At 40.2% G+C, this 5,012-nt stretch overlaps 1 pseudogene; it reads right to left on the reverse strand.

Annotated features, from left to right (window-relative positions):
- Positions 1-393: 393 nt before the first annotated feature.
- LOC101691531 lies at positions 394-4,083 on the reverse strand (annotated as a pseudogene).
- Positions 4,084-5,012: the final 929 nt, after the last annotated feature.

Here is a 5,012-nt window from a genome sequence, read left to right on the forward strand (position 1 = left end):
AAGACCTTTATTAATAGGTGATTGTCATTTGCTGACTTTTTTGAAAAAAATAAAATTGTAAACTTTTATTATGAATTTAAAATCAGGTTCTTAAAAATCTCAACTTGACCAGATATGATAAAATTTAAAACTTTTAAAGGTATGTGGAGAAAAACCAGGTTTTTTTTAAAAAACACATTTGTCATTACCAAAAAGAGACATATTTAGGTAAAAACAAAACAAAGCAAAACAAAAAACAAAACAACCATGCTACATAGGGGGAAAAAAAAAAAAAGCAAGCACTTAAGGTCTTCAGTACCAATCTTTTGTTCATATCTTATTGCTGGAACTTCATCTTCATTCCTTCATGCTGGATGACTAACCCAAATGATGGTAGATATGGTAAGCCAGCATTCACTCAGCCAGGCCCTGCTCAGCCTCAGAAGTAGAGGAATTCTCAGCTGGTGGATCAGCTGCTTTTGTCTCTTTGGCATCTTGCGGTACAGGGTTTTCTGGGCGTCTGTGTTGGCAAATGATGCTGTGGCAGCACCAACATCAAGGTGGCTGCTGACCTTAGGTCCCATTTCCTTGATTTTCCTTATCTTCCTCCTTGCCATTCTCTCTAGGCTATCCTTGGAGAGGAGGACCTCTGCGGAATTGTGGTCTCTACAAGCCTGACATGTACTCTATCTCACTGGTCAGTCTTGTTCTCCTGCATCCTGGTTGTCAGCACCTTCCATCACTTCTCCCCACAAAGGAGGATTGGAAGACTGTGGTTGATACCCAGAGGGTCTGCACATGCAGTAAGGTGGGAACTGTCACCGGTGGTAGGGCTGGTGCTGTTGGGACCTGGCCTTCAGGAACACTTTCCCAACCCTCCTTTTCCCCACTCTCACTGTTCTGTAATTCTGCTGGTAAATGTGTGGAGGACCCCGGCATCGTGGAGAATGTCTATGATGGTTCCAGTCTGCTGCATATTTACTGCCTTGCACTGGAACTCAACAACAGCCTATCACATTTGCCGCCTCCACACCCTTTTCTCCTTCGACAACATCCAACTACACCATCTCTCCACCTCCTCCACTGGGACGGCGCCTCCCAGGATTATTGTTCTTTATGGCAGTCTGGTATACAAACACATCTTCCTTGCTGTCATTCCTGTTGATGAAGCCATACCCATTTCTCACACTCAACCATTTTACTGTTCCCAAAATCTTCCTTGTGATGACCTTCTTATCCCCAATGGCAGGCCAGGATGTGAGTCCGTGGCAGCTGTGGCTGTCTCCCCAGGTGTGATGATAACAAGGCCAGTGGGGGTTGATAGGGCTGCTCAGGGCTCTCTGGGGTCTTCTCTCTGCTTCTGCTACCAATCAAACTCTATCCCCAGTCTTAACAGATCTTTTGGATTAATTGGTTCGCTCCAGTCCTGATCATTTTAGATAATAAGCTTCCACTGTGGTGGCATATTTTAATATTCTTTCTCATTATTTGACAGATTAAGTAGTCAAAAGTAAAATGACGCTATAGAGAAAATGACTAATAATAAATTTGGTTTTGGAAATTTATGCTAGAGATCATTTTCCTTTTAAAATGCCCCTTGGCCATTTAAAAAAACTGGCCACATATTAGACTAAGTATGAAAATATAAATTTTTTTGAAATTGAAATATTAGAGTCTACATTCTTTGACTATGGTATAATGATCCTGAAACAAGAGTGTATTTTGTTTGAGGTACAGAGGGTGCAGTATGACTAAAGCAGAAGGGACCTGTAGGACATTATAAGGGCTTTGGCTCAAACTTTGGAAAGTTTGAATAAAAAAGTGCCATCATTCAATTTTCACTACTTTGTATTTTATCCTATGAAATTAAAAAAACAATCATTTTGTATAGATTTTAACAAATAGTATAGATCATGTAACCACCACTCCAGTACCACACAGAAAAGTTATTTTGAAAAAGTAAAGGAGGATGCTGATTCTGAGGTGGGAATGACAAAATGAAGAGTTCAGGATGCGACATGTTAGTTCTGAATCATCTTTAAGACATCAAGATCTCCAAATAAATGCATTGGATTTAGCCAACTTGGAGAACACTGGTGAACACCACAAGGATTCTTAAGAGTTCTGAGGTGTGAAATCTAACTTGAGTAGGTTCAGTCGAGAAGAGAAGAAAGAATTGAAGTAAATGCACAGAGACAAATTTTTAGGAGCTTTGCTATAAACTAGAGAAATGAGGGGAGTAGCTGGGGAAAATAGTAGAGGCAGCTTGTTTTGTTAAGAGGAATCACTATATGCTCATGCAAAAGTCCAACAGAAAGAGAATGGATGATGCAAGAATGAAAAAGGAAAATCACCATAAAGTTCTTAAAAGGATAAGGGCATGAGACCTTGTGCATGAAGAGAGGCATTTCCTTTGTTAGGAATTTCGACAGTTTATTCATATAAAGGAGTTAAGGAAGAACACATGAGCTCTGATATACACGAGTAGAAACATGAGAAGGTGTAAACCAAGGCAAACTGTCTCGTGATCCTTTTGTTTTATTATCATTAGGAGAGAATAAGAGTAAGAGAAGAAGTGATAAAGATTCTCAAGGAAAGGGGTGCCTGGGTGGTTCAGTGGGTTCAAGCCTTTGCCTTCGGCTCGAGTTGTGGTCCCAGGGTCCTGGGATCGAGCCCCGCATTGGGCTCTCTGCTCGGCGGGGAGCCTGCTTCCTCCTCCCTGTCCCTGCCTGCCCCTCTGCCCACTTGAGATCTCTGTCTGTCAAATAAATAAATAAAATCTTAAAAAAATATAAAGGATTCTTGAGGAAAGAAAAGGGCTGAAAAGTTATCTAAGGACTGAGGGAATGAATACACAAGAGAAATATAAAAGGTTGTTGGGCATCATTAGGGCCCACTTAAGGGTGTCATAAATTTAAAATGAGACCCATGAGAAGGAGGGCAAGATTCTCTCCAACCATCTTCAACTTTCCATGCATGGGCATGGGTGCTACAAAGAGCCTTATTTAACTATAGCCAGGCAGCATAATGGAACAAGAAAGATACAAGGGAGTAGTGGTATTGTGCAAAGGAATGATTATAAGATGAAATATGGAACTGTAACAGAAGAAAGGGTGTGAGGACATGTTTTAAGGACATGGAAAAAGTGGGAGATGAGATAGTTTCAAGTCCTTGAGAGTAAAAGGATTGTAGGAGCTAAACCATTAAAGGACGTCAGCTGGAGAGATAAAAAGTGATGATCAGAGAAGGAGAAGCAAGAAATTGAAGTGACTGAAGAGATATCATTAACAATAATGACAAAAAAATCTAGGCTATAAACAGGAGTGAGTAGCAGAAGTCAGGCCAGTATCACTGAAGGATCTGAGGGCAAGACACTGGAGGTTTTTGATGATGTTGGCATCACCAATATTTAGGACAGCTGTGTTGCTGGAGGAAGAAATTGATATACAGGAGCTTAATTTTTCAGGAAAAGAGAAACAAAATATAGGTAGATGACTTTTTAAAAAGCAGAATTAGTAAGTGGTAAAATGTGTAACAGGAGATTCAAAACTTAGAGTTCCTTTAGCTAGGAGGGAAGAAAAATAGTCTGTATTCATCAAGAAGTAGCTAAGGAGGGGGGACCTGGGTGGTTTAGTGGGTTAAACCTCTGCCTTAGGCTCAGGTCCTGATCCCAGGGTCCTGGGATCGAGTCCTGCATCAGGTTCTCAGCTCAGCAGGGAGCCTGCTCCCCCCCCCCAGCCCCCGCCTGCCTCTCTGCCTACTTGGGCTCTGTCTTTCAAATAAATAAATAAAATCTTTAAAAAAAAAAAAAAAGAGTAGCTAAGGAAAGTCCTACTTTTCTTCCATTCTCAGTAACTTGGGGGGTTTTTCTCCACATTTGCTTTGGCAATTAGGATGGACAACAGCCAACCCAGGGAAGCTTGTCTCAGTCTCAAGTCAGAGACATGGCAGGGTGGGGCAGAGAAAGGGCCTGAATGGAGATCTCTAGTTTGGCTACAAGGTCATGGAAGAAATCCAGAAATTCTCACCTGCCCTAGGGAGGGTTGTGGAAGTTAACTGATAAAAGATCTGGTAATTGATGGAGTAACTAGCTGGGGTTAGCATCTTACCAGCAGAGCATGCAGGCTAGTAAGCAAAGAGTATCACAGCCAGTCCATCCAACAAGCCCATGTCCCCTGACAGAATAGGGCTTCATGTGCAGGATGATGGAAGAATGAATAGAAAATCCTTTCCTCACCAACTGGTCTCTAAGGACTTCAGAATTTAAGATGCTAATGTAGCAAACAAAACCACATTTACACAGGAAAAGAACAGACACAGAGCCTGGGAAGTCTTCATCAGACTTCCATAGGAAAAAAAGGAATAAGGAACAATCTCAATTAAACCTTGAAGTAAATGTTCTTATCCAGTTTTCTATTGTCAGCATTAATATGAACAATGATCCTATTAATAATAACATCTATAATTGCTTAGCACTTTCTAGGTGCCACACTGCAATATTTATATTATATCCTTCAATTCTTAAAATAATACTGCAAAGTAGGTATTGGTTTTATCCTCTTACAGACAGAACAAGGTTTAGTGAGGTTAGTATATAAGCTACACACACTAGTAATGAAACAGCAATTTAGAACCAAGAATCTTCACTTCAGAGCCCAAATGCTTTACCAGTGAATAATAACACCTGCTATATGATTTATATAGGACTTCATATAAGACTAAATATACAGAAGGCATTTCATGTATCTCACCTTGGTATACCATCAAACAACCCTGTGGGGTAGGGACTAGTATTATCCTTAAACTTATTATCCTTAGTTTAAGAAACTAAGGTTAGACAAGTACGGAGCCCAAGAAAATCTCCAGCAATAGAGAAATGGAGAATCAAGTTTGGGGAGAGAATTTAAGCTGCCTGCTCATAATAGACACTCTCTCATGTTTTATTAGGGATTTTTTTATGCATAATGTTATGGAAAACTGAATAACTTAAGTTTAAAAAAAAAGAATAAAGAGTCCTTCAATGAGTCACATTT

This window comes from Mustela putorius, unplaced genomic scaffold (assembly GCF_011764305.1).
Source record: "Mustela putorius furo isolate JIRA1106 unplaced genomic scaffold, ASM1176430v1.1 tig00003845_pilon_pilon_pilon, whole genome shotgun sequence".
In the NCBI taxonomy this organism is placed as follows: Eukaryota; Metazoa; Chordata; class Mammalia; order Carnivora; family Mustelidae; genus Mustela; species Mustela putorius.